At 45.1% G+C, this 19,553-nt stretch overlaps 1 protein-coding gene across 1 annotated transcript in view; it reads left to right on the forward strand.

Moving 5' to 3' along the window:
- The first annotated feature begins 4,160 nt into the window (after positions 1-4,160).
- Positions 4,161-19,553, forward strand: part of ELOVL7 (ELOVL fatty acid elongase 7) — a 48,839-nt gene continuing 33,446 nt past the window's right edge. The window contains exon 1 of the mRNA XM_081213180.1: positions 4,161-4,305. The gene's annotated coding sequence lies outside the window, so the exon portion shown is untranslated. The remainder of the gene's footprint in view (positions 4,306-19,553) is intronic.

The raw sequence follows: 19,553 nt of genomic DNA on the forward strand, positions 1-19,553 counted from the left end.
CCCCTTCTAATTCCTGGAGTCTTGGATCCAGCAAGGGTTAAAATCTAATGGATTCTGTTGTTTAACTAGTGGGAAATTTCTTTGTGAGAGAATAGTGATAGTTGCCACCAAAGGACCTAAGGGCATTAGTATAACAAAATAAGTGATGATGCCCTTACGTGGCTTGTACTTAGAAGGGCAATAACCACTCCAGTTGTGTGTGAGCTGAGCTAGAAGCAGGCAGCAGCTAGAGAGACAGGCATGCTTAATTTCTGCTTGATTCAAAGGCTGTGACTATGAGAGAAGCAATATTTTTAGGGGTATTAAGGCTGTGAGCCCTTCCACCTTGGGCTCAGGTTGTATATATGTGAAAATAAATCTTATATCATAAAACACCACCATTTTCACTGTCCCTCATTCCAAAGAAACCAAACCCTGGGCAAGCACCTGGAACCCCTGGAATCTCCCACCACTCATAGATTGGGGTGGTGTGCAACACTGGTGTTAGAAGTGGGATTCGTGCTTCCTGGAGGAGGACCTGTGAGCAAGGTGTGCCTGAGCTGACCTGGAGGAAGAAAAGGCAACACTCCTGGAACAATTCAGACGGATGCTCCAGCAGCAAAGCCTGCAGCTCTTGGAACAACAGAGCCAGCAATCTAAGATGTTTGAACAGCAGTTGAATGCTATGCTGGAGCAGCAGTACAAGCAGTTGGATGGCAAGCAGAGTTTGAGTGGCAAGTAGAGAAGTCTAAGACCTTCCTTGGAAAGAAAAAGGAGATCCCATGTGAGGAAGTGGGGGCCATGCCTTATCAGATACTACAAGGGGTTGAGGGTTCTCCAGAAGTCCAGCTTCAGAACACCCAGGCTGAAGGGATCCAGGAAATGGATGAGCAGCTGAGAGGCTTGGGCTCCAAAGAGAAGCAGTTGATAGCTGAAGCAAAGGAGGAAGACAGCTCTTTAGAGAAGAGTGAGAAGGCTGGGACTGAGGTCCAGCTGCTAATTGATTCCACCACTCCTTGGGTATCAACAGCAGAAGATGAAAGCCAGTGAGGGAAGGAGAAAGTGTTGCAGAGAAGGGTGAGAAGGCTGCAAGTGAAGAGATGCTGCTGATAGACTTCCTCACTCCATGGGTGCCAGAGGTGTAGGAGAGGTGCACGAGGCAGACATGCATGGCCAAGACATGCATGACCCCTGCGGTCAGCAACCTTTTTTCAGACGCGGGCCAGTCCACCGTCCCTCAGACAATGTGGTGGGCCGGACTATATTTTGAAGGGAAAAAATGAACCAATTCCTATGCCCCACAAATAACCAAGAGATCAAGAGATGCATTTTAAATAAAAGGACACATTCTACTCAGGTAAAAACATGCTGATTCCAGGACTGTCCATAGGCTGGATTGAGAAGGCGATTGGGCCGCATCCAGCCCCCGGGCCTTAGGTTTCCTACCCCTGGCCAAGAGCAACCAGGGCTTTTCCCCCCAGCCAGAACTCACCAGAACTCAGTTCCGGCACCTCTCAGGTGGGCACCATTGCTATGATAAGAGAACAAGGGAGGCGTTCATGTTGAGTTCCGGCACCTCTTTTTCCAGAAAAATAGCACTGAGAGCAACTGGTGCCTGTGGAGAGCTTTTATTTCATAAAATAAATCACTGCTTGATTGTAAAAGAAAATCTCAAAGTGGTTTACAAAAAGATTAAAGTATTTTATACATGTTTAAACTAAAGGTCAATATTTACATACAATACCATACCATACCATACAATACAATACAATACAATACAATACAATACAATACAATACAATACAATACAATACAATACAATACATACAATACAATATTTACAATATTTACATACAATACAATACCATAAGATGGGGGAGGGGCAGAAACTGCTCCTTGTCATCACAGAACAAATTCTTAGCTAATAAAAGTTCTACAAATCACACACCTGGTAGCCAAATTTGCTCTGGCAGCTATGTAGCTCCATTTCAGCTATGTTAATGCTTTCTAATTTTAAAACTATGCTGTAAAACATTTATGCTGTAAACGTTTAGAGGTTATGTGGTGTAATTTCAGAGGAAAGCTTTGCTTTTCCTCTCTGTTGTTCATTGTAAAGGCCTTTACACAATACTTTGATTGATTGATTGATTGATTGTTGAATTTCTTTTGTGATCAATCAATCAAACGGAAACCAGATAACTGAGAATTATGTTTTGAATTCAACCCCTCAAAGTTGCCTATTATGTTCTGTGACTTTTTCTACCAATGGCCATGTCTTATTCCACCATCCCTTTAGAATGAAATGGGAATGGAATCTCCAGTGATGGACCAACTCCAGACTTGCCATTGTGAGTAGGTGGATAATTTGGTTTTTGTTTTGTGTGACACTTTTTGCATAGTTTCTGGAAAGTGTGATAGCACTGCTAGACCTGGGTCACTCCAGAGGAAGAAGTTATTGCGCTATGGAAGGAATAGTTTGGAAAACATTTGCGCCAATGTCTTGTGCAACTGGGCATTGCCACCACATGTAATAATAATCCTCCCATCGTGTGCATCCTCTCCAGCAGATAGCTGGTAAGCTCTCATTAAAGTTTGGCCAAAGTAGAAGACACCTGCATGCCACACCAATCTCCAAATGATGAAGAGATTCCAGGCACTTGTAAAGCAACATGTTATTCCCGCCCCCCTCATGGGCTGCCAACAAAGCAAGAAAGCTATGGCCATTATCTTGCAAAGGAACTTGTCTGACAAGTTCAGCAATGCATGGTCTGACAGACTTAGGACAACACCACCTGAAGATGAAGCATTTCCATAACTTTTTTCTTTTTTTTTTTTTTGCATTGTACTTCCATGCAAACAGCAAAAATTACACCAAAACATTATGATTAAGTCCTTTTTTTTCACAGCAGGCAGCTCTTTTTGGTCCTGAACTCTGAACAATGACAACATTTCCCCCCATTATTTAAACCCCATCCATCTGACTTGCCCCAGACACTCTGGACAGATTCCTATACACACACACACACACACACACACACACAAACATGATAAAACACAAAAAAAACAAAACTTCCCTATCCAAGACTGCCTTCAGATGTCTTCTAAAGCTTGTAGAGTTACTTATCTCCTGTCTCAGGGGTCCGATAACTCCATACCCTCCAACGTTTCTCAAATGATAATAGGGAAGTCCTAAGAAAAAGCGGAGACATCACCTTGCCAACAAAGGTCCGTATAGTTAAAGCCATGGTTTTCCCAGTAGTGATGTATGGAAGTGAGAGCTGGACCATAAAGAAGGCTGATCGCCGTAGAATTGATGCTTTTGAATTATGGTGCTGGAGGAGACTCTTGAGAGTCCCATGGACTGCAAGAAGATCAAACCTCTCCATTCTGAAGGAAATCAGCCCTGAGCGCTCACTGGAAGGACAGATCGTGAAGTTGAGGCTCCAATACTTTGGCCACCTCATGAGAAGAGAAGACTCCCTGGAAAAGACCCTGATGTTGGGAAAGATGGAGGGCACAAGGAGAAGGGGATGACAGAGGACGAGATGGTTGGACAGTGTTCTCAAAGCTACCAGCATGAGTTTGATCAAACTGCGGGAGGCAGTGGAGGACAGAAGTGCCTGGCGTGCTCTGGTCCATGGGGTCACGAAGAGTCGGACACGACTAAACGACTAAACAACAACAACAAAGAAAAAGCGGGCCATTCTGAGATCAAATCAGGGTGGCTTTTGTAAATCTAGGACTGTTCCTGGAAAACAGGGGCGCTTGGGGGGGGGTGTCTGGGGCAACAGTGCCACTGAAGAGGCGAGAGACTGGGGAAGAGGTGTCTACTGGATATATTTCCCACTGGACCTCAGGGCTGCCCTGAAGCTTGAAAACAGTGTTTTGTTTAACCGTCCGCCACCAGAGACCTAAACAAGCGCGGCGCCCTTGTTGCCCTTTCCTCGGCTCCGCTTCCCGCCCAACCGGCCCGAGGAGCGGAGTCTGGGCTCCTGGCCGCCGCTTCCCTCAGGTGGGCGCTCGCTCCGCCTCCCGCCCTCCACCTGTCCTGCCTGCTGCGGCCGGGAGGCGGAGGAGAGGAAGGGCCGGTCCCCCAGCGTCACGTGCGGGCGTGTGTACGGCGGCGGCGGCGGCGAGGAGTCAGTGACTCACGGCTTCCTGCGGCCAATCCCACGGGCGGGTTCCGAGGCCGGCCCGGAGGGCGGGCGCAAGGCTGGGCCGCGCCACGCGGGGCGGCACACTGGCAGCCGCTTCCTTTTTCTAGCGCACTCGCTCGTCGGCTGCTGCTGCTGCGGGCGCGAAAGGGAGCCCGGCTCGCTGAAGAGGGTAAGTGAGGCTCTCGTCGCTCCGCGCCTCCCTTCTCCCGCGCGCTTACCCCGGGGAGGAAAGGCCTGTTGAACTCGGGGAGGAGACGGCGCTGGAAACGGCGCGCTCTCCGCCCTGGAGAGCGACTTCCTCGCGAGCGACTTAGGCTTGGAGAGGATGGAGCCGAGGAAGGGACTCTCTGGTGGGGACCGAGGGGTCTTTGAGCGGGGGAAGAGGGCAGTTAAGGAGGAGGGAGTGTGCGCTCCCTTAACGCACCAGCAGTAAGAAGTGAGGTGTGGAGATTTCACTCCGGGACACGGCGGGGAAGGGCTGCTGGGGCTGGTCGTCGTCGTCGTCATAATAGACATAGTCATAACAATAGAGGTCAGAGTAGGGCATCCTCCTCTCACCGTTGCAGTTCCACTGACAACCTGCTTCTAAACCCCCTCAAAAACAAAACACCCAACAGAAACCTTGCTTGAAGAAGAGCGTGGTTCGCTGTGGGGAGTTTCTGGTCCGGCTCATCCTGATCTAATGGTTCTTCCTTCTTTTGAACTAAAGCGATGGCTTGGCTGGTGGAGGACTTGATGTGTTGTGACAGATCGGGGTTGTTTGTGTGGGGGGGGGGCTCCTTTGGGGAGGGCGGGGGACGGCGCGATTCCCTCACCCATCCAGGCTATTTGCATGTGAAGCGCACGCTCCCCCCCCCCCCCCACGAAGAGCAGCTCCGGCCCCAGCTGGGCATAACCCGAGCGCTCTGGGTGGGTGGGCTTTCCTTGGGATCCTTTGAACCGCGGGCACTTTTTCCAGTGGTCCTTGTTGCCGCCCTCGACGTCGCTGCCGAGGGACCGGCGCGGACACGTGGGAAGCGCTGCTCTGGTCGGATTAAGGAGGCAGCGGCTCGAGGCCCAAGGGAAGGGAAGCCAAGGTGTTTCCCGGCCTGACCTACAAAACGGAAGCGGCCTCGGAGCTCGCCCTGCCTGTCTTATTCGCTCGCTTGTGGTTTTGCCCGGCCCGGGGGCGGCGAAAAATAGGGATACCGGCGCAGTTTGTTTGCCGGCGGAGCCCTGCTGGGCTCTCGAGCCTCTGTTGAACTTGCAAATCGCGAGTGCTCTCCTCCACCTCTGCGCCGCCTTCCTTCCTGCAAGTGGATGCGCTTGGCCCTTCGGGAGGAGTCCCATTGCTTTTAGGAGGCTGTGTGCCTGGTGATCAAAGGCAGCCTCCATCCGTAGTTGGCACCTGAGAGACGACTGCAGTCTTCCCTTCCAGGCTGTTGCAATGGGCTGGCATGAGTCGCAACTTGTATGAACAAGTTAGCGCCGAGGATGGAAAACAGGCGATGGGACATCATCTTTCTGCGTTGAGCAAGTGATGGCAATCTGCTGGGAATTGGGTGGTTCTCAGCTGGGTGTCTCCACACCCCTGAAGGGTGTAGGAAGGGGTTTATTCACGCTTGGATAATGCAACTGGAATGGGGTGACTGGATTAAGCATAATTTGCCTTTTGCAAAACGCACTTCGCTCGAGACCTCTCTCCTGTGTGCCTGTCTTTGCGGCGGCTGCTGGAGAAATCAACTTACTACCAAGGGTTAAGTTTCGGCTCCTTCCCAAGACTCCACCCACCGTGATTAAAAGAGCCTGAAAGCCCGTGAAGACTGGCAGTAACTCTTAACTATTTGATATTAACTGATATGGCCTGACACACCGAATTGGCAGAGAGGGAACACTCATTAATGAGAGGAGCTTGGGAAAAATTCCACGCTTGCATTTGTCAAACAGTATTTGCAGAAAAAAACATTTGGCCAGCTCTGAACCCAGCTCAGTCGCCAGAAGTATGAATGAATTACTTCTCTTGCAGCAATAGGAATAATAAAACAGTTTGCTAAGTCCTGTTTCTCCAGCTGCTGTTTTTCTTTCCATCCTTTATTAACAACTCTCCTGCAGTAAAAGATGGAGCAAGCCATTTTCAAAATCCAACCAGAGTGTTTCCCAAGTTATTTTCTCCCCAGTCCTTTCTTCTAGTTTTACATTTAGATTATCTGATCTCCCTCTGCCTCCAAAAACTTTGCATTCCAGTGGTCTGTGGAGCTGTAAAAGCTGGGTTCACATTTCTGATCAGCCATGAAATTGACTGGCCTCAGGCTGGTCTCTCGCCCTGCAAAATAGGAAAAGCGACAAAAGTGATCAGTCTCATGTCATGGAGGTGCTGTTGGGATGCACTTGATTATGCTGTAGGTCTAGGTGCCCAAGGTGCATTTTTACAAAGTGAACACCAGCAATTTTAGATTTGCCACAGGGAATTGCAGTTAATTCAGGCTCTATAATAAAATGCCAGTACCATACAAAGGTTCTTCATGTGCCTGCTGCATTCACAACTTAAAAATGCATATATGACAAAAATGCATGACAAGGCCCTAAGCGGCGTGTAGGATTCAAAGGTCTAAATGGATTATTCTGGCAATCATTCTGGCTAATTGCTACATTTAGGATTGGGGAGCTGTTTTCCTCCCAAAGGGCAACCTAATTTGGGAAAGATGCTAGGTAATTACTGTTGCCTGTAGCATGTGGCCTGACTTGTTCATGGTACTTGACGTGCTCTGTTAGGTACCTTTTGTATGGCCAGCATTGTATTGGCGTTGTGTGTGTCAATCTGGGAGGTGGCTGGTACATCATTGAGGTGGATAGGTGGACCAGATGGATACAGTATCTCCTATAATGCTTCTATTAAACTCACTGATTGAGGAAGGGAGGAAGCAGGTTAAACCATGGGTTTCACAACCGTATCTTATTGCCACAGGGCTGGAAAGGATACATTATTTGGCATGCTTATATTGGCAACTATTAGCTACTGTTTCCCCCATCTGTTTTATGCTTTCAGTGTGACAGGCATATGTTCAGAAGGTTTAGTTCAACTTTCCATGGATAGGCAAAAACTGACCTGTTGAACTTCTGCCTTTTACTGCTGTCAAATGCATGGCCTCTGCTATCTCCACTCACCTCCCACAGGTCCTCTAACCATCTCAGCCCTGAACCCTTCACCTTGGAAGAGAGGGTTATCTTGTTTTCTCTCTCTTTATGCTTCTTACCATGCCTGTGGTATATAGGTTTTATTAAAAAAAAACAGAAACAGACCACATGGTTTGCCAATGTCTTTAAGTGAAGGGATGTGCAACATTGGCTAGTATTTGTATAGACATGACCTTGTGTATTAAGGGATGTAGATGGTTTGGAATATTTACCAATATTTATTTCAGATGATTTATGAAAGACCTTGGTATGTATACAGCTCTGGGATGGAATGCTTCCTGAAGGAGTTTTCCTTGTAACCTCCCTGTTGGATCACTGCAGTGGGGCTATCCCTTGAAGACTTAGAACAGGCATCCCCAACCTGCAGCCCTCCAGATGTTTTGGCCTACAACTCCCATGATCCCTAGCTAACAGGACCAGTGGTCAGGGATGATGGGAATTGTAGTCCAAAACATCTGGAGGGCCGAAGGTCGAGGATGCCTGGCTTAGAAGCTTCAATTAGTACAGGATATTGCTGCCAGGATTTAGACTGTGACCTGGTTCGCCCATATCATGCCAATTCTAAAGCAATAAAACACACAGGATTTAAATATGCATTTCAAGTAATGTACTATTTGTTTATTATTGAAGTATTTATAAATGACATTTTCATAAAAAATATTACAAAGTACAATGCTGTCATAAAAGCAAGAATGCCAGACATCAGGAAAAGCTGGTTAGCAAAGAATCTCAGGTTTAAAAGGCCTGCCTGAATTACACAGTTTTTGACCTTCAGAGATGCTTGCATACATCACCTTTATTTACAACATGGAATAAAGGTGGTATAGAAATGTAAAAGGATTAGTTCAATTCATTTATTAGCTAGCCCATTCAAGTAATTCACGTTGACACTGAGCCTAGGGAAAGAACATTTTGCTGCCTGGTCTAGTCCTGCTTTTTGTGGGGGTGTAAATGGGGAGTCTGGATATGTGGTTTTAAGGAGAAGTGGAAGCTAGCAGGTGCATTCGAGTCGATTCTTGCATTGACAGCAATTGTTTGTGTGCAAGCAGTGTTTAGATTTAGTACTCTTTAGTTGGCTGCCCACTTGGGAATTAGTCCTACTGAAATAAGTAGAGCTTACGTCTGAGCAAATGTGCCTAGGTCCAGGCTGTTACCTGGTGTGAAAACTGAGATCTTGGAATGAATGTTTTTAACAACCTTATAGGGTGCGGCAGAGCATTGTCTTTGGTGCTATTTAATGAAGCCACTGAGAGTGGTCATTAGGAGTTTTGGGACAAGTTACCATCACTACGCTAATGACACTGAGTTCTATTCTTCCATAACAACTGAACCAGGAGAGGCCATGCAGGCTCTGTACCAGTGCCTGGATGCAGTGGTGAGCAATATTAAAAACTCAGATACATCAGCTAGGTCCCAAATGGCTCCTTAAATCAATGCTACAGTCGCCAAAGCGGAATGTCTAGTTGCCATTTTGGGGCCAGACGGCTCAAATGTCATATTTTTCAACATGACTTTTTGGTTCCTGAAATTCATTCTGATTGCCTAGATAAAATATCAAAGACAAAAATCTACAGGATGTGTTGTTAGTGTGTGAAAACAGGCAAGAGCCAAGGATCCCCAGGCATGCAGATGGTGGAGACATCAGGCACCATCCTGGTGCCCAGGCATCTTCACTTGGTCGCAAGTAGCCAAGAGCCAGGTGGTCCCCATATCTGGAAAAATGGTCACTTCCCTATGCTGAATGGAGTCACACTCCCCACTAAAGGAGCAGCTTTGCAGGCTGGATCCAGCTTTGTCAATGGAAGCTTAGGTAGCCTCAGTGACTAGAAGCTGCAACTGGTACCATAGCTCAGACTTTTGCTGGACTGCGAAAACTTGACTGCAGTTGTTCTTGCATTGGTTACTTTAGCATCAGATTACTGCAATGTGCTCTATGTAGGGCTTCCCTTGTACTTGATCTGGAAGCTGCAGTTCGTGCAGACTGCTGTCGCTGATAAATGTGAGAGCCATCAGTTAGCATCTGTCAGCTTAGAACACCTTTTCATGCGTTTCTCAATTTGCTACAGGGCCAAGTGCAAGGTGTTATTATCAGCATATAAAACCTTTAACAGTTTGGAAACAGTTTTCTTGTAATATCGCCTTACCCCATATATGCCCACTCAGCTGCTTTGATCTCCAGAACTTACAGTGCTTCAGAGATGCCACAAAATACCATATTTTTCGCACCATAGGACGCACCGGACAATAGGACACACTTTGTTTTAGAGGGGGGAGAACAAGAAAAAAAATTCTCCCCCTCTCTGCCCAGCGCCCCTTCAGTGAAGCGGCAGGAGGCGCTGCACAGAGAGGGGGAGAACTTTCCCCCTCTTGTTTTCCCGCTCTAAAACAAGGTGCCGTTTAAGGTGCGTTCAGGCGGCTTGGAAGCCTGGAGAGCGAGAGGGGTCGGTGTGCACTGACCCCTCTCGCTCTCCAGGCTTCAGGTTCCTTTCAACCTGTTCTTTGGGGCTGGCGGGGGGGAAGCCCACCACCAGCCCCAAAGAGCAGGTCAGGGAGCAGCGGAAAGGCGCAGCGGAGAGGCTCCTGCCATAGCCGCGCGTCACCTCTCCAACCGGGAGAGAGTCGCGGGGGGCTGCTTTAGCCCCGCACGCGCTCTCCCGGCTGGGGAGGTGACGCGCGGCTATAGAGGCTCCTGCCATAGCTGCGTGTCACCTCTCCAGCCGGGAGAGAGTCGCGGGGGGCTGCTTTAGCCCCGCGCGCGCTCTCCCGGCTGGGGAGGTGACGCGCTGCTATAGAGGCTCCTGCCATAGCAGCGCGTCACATCTCCAGCTGGGAGAGGGTCGCGGGGTGCTTCTTTAGCCCCGCGTGCGCTCTCCCGGCTGGAGAGGTGACACGGGGCTGTAGAGGTTCCTGTCATAGCCGCGCATCACCTCTCCAGCTGGGAGAGGGTCGCGGGGCTATGGTGTCTTCGCTCCATAGGACGCACACACATTTCCCCTTCATTTTTGAAGGGGAAAAAGTGCGTCCTATAGAGCGAAAAATACGGTACCTGCTCCAGACTTGGAGGAAATTGATCTTTTCATGTGGCAGCAGTTAAACTTTGGAACTCCCTGACCATGTTCTCTCTGTTTTTGGCACCTCCTTAAAACCATTTTTTGGCCAGCCTCCCCTGACATGTAGAATGTTGGTTTCTAACTTATTGAGGTTTTTTTAAAAAAAATAAAATAATGATAATATTTATTAAGTTTTCATTTTTCAACCAAACATTTATAACATATCTTTTCATCACCTATAATTTGACTCCTTCAAGCCTCTAACTCCCTTCCATCCCCCCAAACCGTCTTTCTATCTTCTTTACATAATTTCCTCGCATTTCCAATTCCCCCTATCTATCTACCTACTTTCATTCCTTAAAATTCCTTCTCATTGTAGATAAGTTTCTATTTCTAAACTGCAAAAACCTTTAAATCAGTACTGTTAGTGTTGTCAGAGATCTACAATGTTCTTTCAAATATAAAATAAATTTACTCCAGTCTTTTTCAAACAGTTGGTCTCGCTGGTCGTGGATTTTCCCGGACAGTTTTGCCAGTTCTGCGTATTCAATCATCTTAGTTTCCCATTCTTCTACTGTTGGAATTTCTTGCTGCTTCCATTTCTGGGCTAAAAGAATACTTGCCGCCGTTGTGGCATAAAGAAATATATTATAATGCTTCTTAGAGATTTCATCACCTAATATGCCCTACAAAAAAGGTTCTGGTTTATTCTGAAAAGTATTCTTAAATATTTTCTTAAGCTCATTATATATCATATACCAATAAATTTTTACCTTAGGACAAGTCCACCACATATGGTAGAAATTCCCTTCTTTTCCTTTACATTTCCAACATAGATTGTCACTTGTACTATACATTTTGGCTAATTTTGTTGGTGTCCAGTACCATCTATACATCATTTTCATTATATTTTCCTTTAAAGCAGTGCAAGCAGTAATTTATTCCTTTCTTCCATAGCCTTTCCCAGCCATCTAGTTGTATATTATACCCAAAATCTTTTGCCCATTTTATCATAACACACTTGACTTGCTCATCTTTGGTATGCCATTCTAACAGTAGATTATACATCTTTGATTTTAAAATCTATTATGAAGCGTCTTGTTTCTGTTGGTTGAAAGAGTGGGTTTTATGAGAAAATACTGATTTATTGGATTTTGAAGGTTTCGACAACAGATTTGGTTGGCACGGCTGACAAAGTAAAGGCACACAGAAGCTTCCTAAATCATATCATAAGGAAGTTATTGTATGAGGTTTGGAAGAGATAATAGAAATTTGCTGGAATAATAACTCCAACTTCATGATGTTTTTAAGGAAGATGTTAAAAATAACAGCTTTGCAAATATTAAATCTAAATTAGAGACTGAATTGCTAGAGTGTAGAGGTGAAACTTATTGAGGGTTTTAATTCTTTTTTAAATGTTTTAAGTAGTGCTTTTAAAACTTTTTTTAACTGATAATTGTATTGTTTTATTCTTTTCATCAACCACTTTGAGGTTTTATTATAACCAAGTAGCATAATTTTTTTGTGAAATAGACTACCTGTTCATTAGCCCAGAGCACCATATAAACCAGTTCAGGGGCAGGCCAAATTTTGGCCTGAAGAATCTTTCTTTTTGTTTGTTTTTATTGTACCTCAGAGAGTCACCAGGTGCATAATGGTGGCTCAGGTAAGAGGGGCCAACAGGCTTTTATTATTAAGGAATGGGATGCCTCTGAGCATTTGATCATTGCAGAAATTTGTTTTTAGAAGCGGAACTGACCTCACAGTCCTACCACAAAAAATGTTTGTCCTGGTATCCCACTCACACCAGCTTTCTGCAGTTTGGAAGGGGTAGAGTTTTTTGTTAGGGTGATCAGGTGTAAAAGAGGACGGTGCTCCAGTGCCTTTAATGGCTGTATGAAAGAGAAAATTTTAGCAGAAAAAAATCCACAAGTATTAAAAGGTGCAGGAGTCCTATCCTCATCTGCCTCTGCCAACCCTACTATTTGTTGCTGCTGCTATGATTAAACAGTTGACAGTCAGAATTGTTGCTGGCCCACTGTCAATTTAGTCAAGTTAATAGGATGCTTTTAAGCAGAGGTTGGATGGCCATCAGTCATGGATGCTTCAGTTGGGATCCCTGCATGGCAGGGGGTTGGACTAGATGACCCTTGGGGCTCACTTCCTGCTATACAGTTCTTTGATTCTATGACTATATATTACATATAGAAAAAAAATCTGATTAAATAAATATTAAATACAGCAGGTAACTAGCAGATAAAATCATCAAAAAGAAGGGGATCAAATGATAAAGCAGTATAATCCAGTGATCAACAATTGGAAAATGCGTAAACAAAATTGGGTTTTCAGTAAGGGTTTAAAATATTCTACAATAGATGGAGCCTCCTGGATGGGGAAGCATTCCAGAGCACAGGCACATTGCACTGAGAGGCGTGCATGTTTGTTATGAGAATGAAGGCAATCCATTACCTGACCTGGTCCTAAGTTCTACTCCAGGGGTCAGCAAACATTTTCAGCAGGGGGGCCGGTCCACTGTCCCTCAGACCTTGTGGGGGGCCAGACTATATTTTGAAAAAATATATATGAACGAATTCCTATGTCCCACAAATAACCCAGAGATGCATTTTAAATAAAAGGACACATTCTACTCATGTAAAAACACGCTGATTCCCAGACTGTCTGCAGGCCGGATTGAGAAGGTGATTGGGCCTGATCTGGCCCCCGGGCCTTAGTTTGCCTACCCATGTACTACTCAGATCTACCAGTACATCCCATTCTGCTTTCTGCTTATACTAATCTAGCAGAGCATCATGATAGCATTTTCAGTTGGAATGGCTTCCTTCCGACTTGCAGCATGTTCTGGATCCAGCTTTGGAAAAAAGGTACACTGGCTACCGGTTTGTACATGGTGTTTCCATATGTCAACCAACACCTGTTAGATCATTCAAAAGTTCAGCCTCTGAAGCAGCACTGTATTGTGCAGTGTTTTAAAAGTGGCTCATTCTGTTGCTTAATTGAGTCACATCTGCAATACTTGCTGCTTGAGTGCATCGTATATTTACTAGATGCTATCCTCATGGTGCCTGTCATGATGCATTTCTTAGATCAATTCATTGATCTCTCTGTAATGTTAGGACTAGAAGTGCATGGATTATGTCATCTGAAATGTGGTGTTTGTACTTGGCAAGGTTTTCAGGCACTTACTTGCATTATGTCATTCTGAGATCCAGTGGTGGAGCCGAGAATGTCTAGTCCATGGCAACTTCAAGGTTCTTAGCTATGAACTATGAATTCCAGGCACATATTCAGAAGGCTTACTAAGAGAAATGGAAACTGTTTGGCCACTATGCTGTTTCTAGTACTGTTTGCAGAACAGAACAAAAGCAGCTGCAGTATGAATGAATATTGTACAAAGGTGTCTTTGCTCAGGCAAGTTCAAAGTTTAAAATATTGACCTTCAAAGCCAAACATATGGGTGGGGCCAGGGAAGATGCACACTTGTAAATGGCTAGGCCTTAGTGGACTGGGCCCAGTCCAAAGATGTGCCCAGAGAGGCTGTGTACATAACTTCCAGCAAACCGCTTAAAAGTTAAAGCAGAAGGTGCTTGCTTAGTGATATTTGCCCCTCTCTTTGAAATCTAAATTGATAATACAGAGGTGAGAATTTTGGCCATCTGGAGGGCATCAAATTAGCTGTCCTTGCATTAAAAAGTAATCTGTACCAAAGTGAAAAATGTCTGTCTACCATTCACATATTTAGAGAAGTCTGCTCTAGCATTGAAACTGTTCATTTTATTTGACCACTGCAAATGAACATCATGGCTTTTTGCAGTTTGTTTTATTTCAGTCATATAATTACCATATTTTATTACTTCAAACCATGCAATTTGTGGCATCACATATGATGCCCTAAGTTAGTAGTTGCTGTGATGCCTGTTGTTTTCTTAATTTGTCCTTCCCTGGCCGGTACAGTGTAGAACCAACTACCATCGGGACACTACTGCTAATTTCCTTCTGCCAATTCCTTTGTGCTCTGAACTAAGCCTTTTCTCATTCCTTGTTCATATGCATGGCAGCAAGGGTCTTTCTGCATGTCATGATACAAATTTTCAGAGCACTCCTTTGAGATCTGTGGCTTGAAGCTTAGTCACCAATCCTGAAGAAATCCCATTCAGACTGTTCTTAACTCTGACATTAGGAAAGTTGATTCTGCTTATATAATTGTTTCACTGCAACTCAAAATGTGCAACCAAGTAGCATTTTATACATAGGCAGACACATCCCTGTATCTATTTTTATGGTAACCTTTCAAAGTCACTTGAATTGCCCTTTCCTTCTATTTTTTGTTCTGCTTTAAAATAATGCCTTTCTCAGAGTGTCATATATTAAAATGGATTTGCTGTATGTGGGTCATTCCATACAGCCAGCTTTTTCTGCAAACTCTTCTTACTTTTTTTTAGCAAAGTCTGGAAGCCCCAGGGTTTAAATGACCCCCACCTCACATTTCTTTAATACAGCTTCTTGGAAAGCCCTTTTAACTTTCCAAATCAGGCATAGGCAAACTCAACCCTCCAGATGTTTGGGACTACAACTCCCACCATCCCTAGCTAACAGGACCAGTGGTCAGGGATGATGGGAGTTGTAGTCCCAAAAACATCTGGAGGGCCGAGTTTGCCTATGCCTGCTCCAAATTCAGAAATTCACCATGCCCATCCCAAAAAAGTATTTAAGAGGTAGAAGTATATGACTAGTTCGTGGGTTCCTTCTGCTCTTTTTCTTGTGAAAAGTACTGAAGCAGAATCCCAAAAGAGCTTGCGGATTAAAAACTTGCATGTGCTGAAGCTTGTGGGTTTGATGAGCACATCAGCATATCAGCGCGGGCTTCCTATCTACTGTATGTGAGTAGCAAACATTTAGCTGGACCTAATGCTTTAATCTCTTATACTTCTCCTGTTGTTGGCATCCATCTGTCTCAAGAGGCAATGGAGTGCACCTCCAGGGATGAAATCAAACCGCTGCATTAGCAGCACCCAAGTGACCTCTCTGGGTTACAGGCCTGAGCTGTGTGCACAGAGGTCCTGGAATGGCCAGACAACAAAACCCCCCTCTTGGCCTCGCTGATCTTGTCCAAAGGAAAGCATAGCAATATGTTTAGCACCAGCTTGGCTGCAGGAGTTGCAGGAATGGGGCATATGAGGCACCATCCAACCATCTTAGCGACTCTACTCCCAATTTGTGTGGGCCTTAATCTGTAGCTTTCTCCCGAAGACGTCCCACAAGGCAGCAGATGACCCAGTATAAAGTAAATCATGTGCCTATAGCAGCTGGTTTGCACACAACTTTTATCTATGCAAAAAAGGGCCTATATTGGGGTATACAGGGAAGGTGTTTTCTTTCTATACCTCTAGAAATGCTGTGTGTGTTGGTGTTTGGGTTTGGCCTCTGCTGCTGTATATCTGACATTCATGAACACCTCTGAAATCATGTCACAATTTCTCAGCTATTTAGTCACCTGGGAAAAATCATATTCCTAGAAGCCAAAATATATATATTTTTTTGCCAATTGCATCTGCAACTGAGAGCAAACATTAATTATAAGTAACAATAGGCTTTGTGTACTGATATAGATTCCAGCCTCAGTATCCCGTAGGCATTTTCTGACATTTGCAGGTCAGATTAGTCTTTTCAGGAGGTCACAAGCTTTAGATACTAAACTGGGTAGGAAACTTCTCTCTCCCTACTGTTGTTGACATTACTATATTTATTCATTTTACAACGCAAATGACATCTTGGAGAGAGTTGCTTCTCTCTACATTCTTTTGCTTGACGGTTGGTAAACAGAGGTTGGCAAATAGAAACTGTGAATTCCACCCATTGATGGTAGTGTCCATTATCGGTAAATGTTAGTGGGGAAGCAGATAAGGGGGTTCTATTGAGCAGTCACCCATTGCTGGAAGAAAACTAGTTTTGTTTGAGAAGATTTGTGAAGCTTCTCTGCATATACAGTCAACTTGACTCACATAGAAGAGGTCTCTCATCACTAGTGCTGTTTTTGACATATAAAACCATAAATGGCTCAGGACCGCAATGCCTTAAGGACCACCTCTCCTCATATGAACCGACCCGAACCCTGCAATCATCGTCTGAGGCCCTTCTCCATGTGTCTCATCCACATGGAGGTCCCGTGGCAACACTGGAACGGGCCTTTTCTGTGGTGGCTCCCACTTTGTGGAATGCTCTCTTCAGGGAGGCTCACCTGGTGCCCCCATTACATATCTTAGATGCCAGGCAAGAACATATTTCTTTAACCAGGCCTTTGGGTGATTAACATTTCTGTGTCCTTTTAAATGTGTTTGTGGGATGGGGGTTATTAGTTTATTTTTGTTCTTGTTTTTATTATGTATTTTGTGTTTTCATCTTGTATTTTTCTGTTGTGATCCACTCTGTGATCTTTGGATGAAAGGTGGTATACACATTTAATAAATGAAAATAAAAGCCTCTTTCTGGGCAGACTGACACTGGTTTACTCAAATGGCAGCTGTGCTATAAAGTGAGAAGAATTGTTTCCAAGGTTGAAGCCAGTTCAGAGGCTAAAGCTTGTATACCTTAAGCACATTTTTGCCCATGGTGAAAAGAGCCAGCGTGTCCTACTTTTTATTTTTTATGAATAGATTTTGCTTTAATTAGCAAATGTAGGTATACAAGATGGGATAGAGAAAGGGTACGTTTTAGTCAGAAATTAAGACATTCCTGTGGCTGTCAATTTCTTTGTGTGTGTTTATGAGGGTTATTTAATCCCCACGGCCATCTATCTCAAATTAGCTAGCGAAACAGATGTCAAGCTGGCAGCCTTTCTAGCTTTTGTGCTAGTCTGGATAGGTAGGTAAGGGCATGAATCCATATGCCTGAGATGTATGTTTTGTGCTTTATTGAAAAGCCTTTTCTTTTTAAAAACACAACAGCCACAAAACCATCTTTTCATTTTTATGCTGGGCATTGCTTCTGCTATGTTGGTCCTCAAGCCCGGGGAAACAGAGAGGTTACTTTATTAACCCCTTAATAAGTAGTATTATGTTCATGGTAGTGTGTAATGTGTAGGTCTCACTGTCATAAAAACCATACACCGAGGTCCAACACCTCCTTGAAGTATGAGCTGCTTTTCTAGGAGTCAAGATAAGAGCAAATAATTGTATTGTTCATGCTGTTTTAGGGATTGCTGCATGTTGCTAGGTGATGGGATTGGTTTTTAAAACACTTGTGTGCAAGTAGTTTAACTTTATAGCAGTTGTCCTCATGCATTCCCCCACTACCTAAACTTGCTGAGTAACTCTCTGTTAGAAACCTGGGCTAAAGACCCGAGCTATAGTACACAGTGTAAAGAGAATAACTTAAAGCTCCTCTTTTATTTGCAAAGAAATTTATGTTCCTAGAACCTCAGTTTATGCAGTAGCAACTCCAACTGTATTGGCACATAAGTATGGGTATTCTTCTAAGGAAGAACCCTGGGTGCATTATGCTGCTTTTGTCTAGGCATCTCTTTTGGGTGTATTCATGAGCACAGCTGTTTTGGTGTCCTAAATATGCCTCATTTTAGGCATGTAAGAAAGCTTTTGATAACTTTGCCAATGACACTTCATTGTGCTGCTTGATAAGATGCCATTTGAAACTCTGGCATTCAGTAGGAGAAAGTGCCGGCGGTAATGGTATGTGTGGTGGCATCTAGCAGTAGCTCTTAGTCACTGCAACCAATAAAGACAAAGGGGCATTTTGGCTTCAGAGTCTGACCACCTGTCATAAATAGTGCTGAAGGGGTTGCGGTCCATCATCTCCTTAGTGGTCTGGCTTTTACTTCATTCTACATTTTCTAGAAAAATGCCTCCCAACATTAAATCAGAAATGTAATCAAGAGGCTGGCAGGGGTGGCTAGGAGAGGTCATCTGTTGCCTGACTACCTACATCCACAGAAGGTGAAACAGGAACAGCACAGGAACAGCTTGTCCTTTTCTTTGTGGAGAGATGGTTGAGATGGAAGCAGCAAAGCAGATGCCCATTAATACCTTTGCAATTGTGTGACTTACTTTGTGAGCATCTCACATCTCTGGAGAGGGGTGGTGGTCTTTGTCAGAGAAGAGGGTAACAGTGTGTGTTACTAAGCAGCATGGAAGTCCTCACCACAGACACACATTCCCAGGGACGCGGACTTAGAAAAAATATTGGGGGGGCCCGGGAAAGCTCATGAATAATAAATAAGCTCATGAATATGCAAATAAAGTGGCTCCGGCCCTAAATAGGGCAAGCCACGCCCCCCAGCCAGCCAATTGGCTGGCTGGGAGGTGTGGCCAGTCGGGATTCCCCTGTTCTCGCGGGATTTCCGGCAGTGCCTCCGATTAGGGCGCGCGGCTGGCTGGCTGGCGAAGGAGCAGGTGAGGAGGAGGCGGGGGACGGCGGCGGCGCTCTGCTGAAAGGGCGCCCGCCCGAGATTATTGGGGGGGCTGAGCCCCCCAAAAAATTTTTTTGAGGGGGCTCGAGCCCCCTCAAGCCCCATGGAGTCGGCGCCTATGCACATTCCCCATCTCTTCCTCTTAAAACTCTTCCGCAGTCCTATGACCAAGATGGGATGAGAAGAGAGATTTGTCTGACTTCTGCGGCCTCCAGAAAGGAAATGAATGGATTTTGGATTAAAGGGGAAATGAATTAGAAGGGGACCTGGCGACTCTGTTTTCAAAAGCATTTAAATAGGTGGGAGGCACTGGAATGGTAATTCAGAGTTCACTTCTTGCACCAGAATGTTGCCTCTGTAGAAGGGTGTATCTGGTCACGGTGTTCCATTCAAAGCTTTTTCTAGCCAGATAGAGTCCAAGGAATAAAGGAAGGTACTCTAGATGCCAACCTCTGATGAGTGTCCTTGGCAGCTAACGCTTTGAAGATTTCATCTTTGAACATGGTGCTTTCCTTTAGCTATCATGGCCGATATTGCAGCAGATTAGAGGCCTCTTGTGTGGCTGGAGCCAAAAGAAAGAGTCATGAAAATAATGGGAAGTGTGGGAGGGACATTTAGCATCTTGACTTTCTGGAAGCACTGGCTGCCTTTGGCATCAGTTGCAACATGAACCAGTATGTTCACAATAGGCTCAAGTTGACTTTCATCTTTATGATACAGATAGTTGTAGTTTGCAGAAACTGTCCAGCATTT

Source organism: Podarcis bocagei (genome assembly GCF_964188305.1).
Source record: "Podarcis bocagei genome assembly, chromosome: 11".
In the NCBI taxonomy this organism is placed as follows: domain Eukaryota; kingdom Metazoa; phylum Chordata; class Lepidosauria; order Squamata; family Lacertidae; genus Podarcis; species Podarcis bocagei.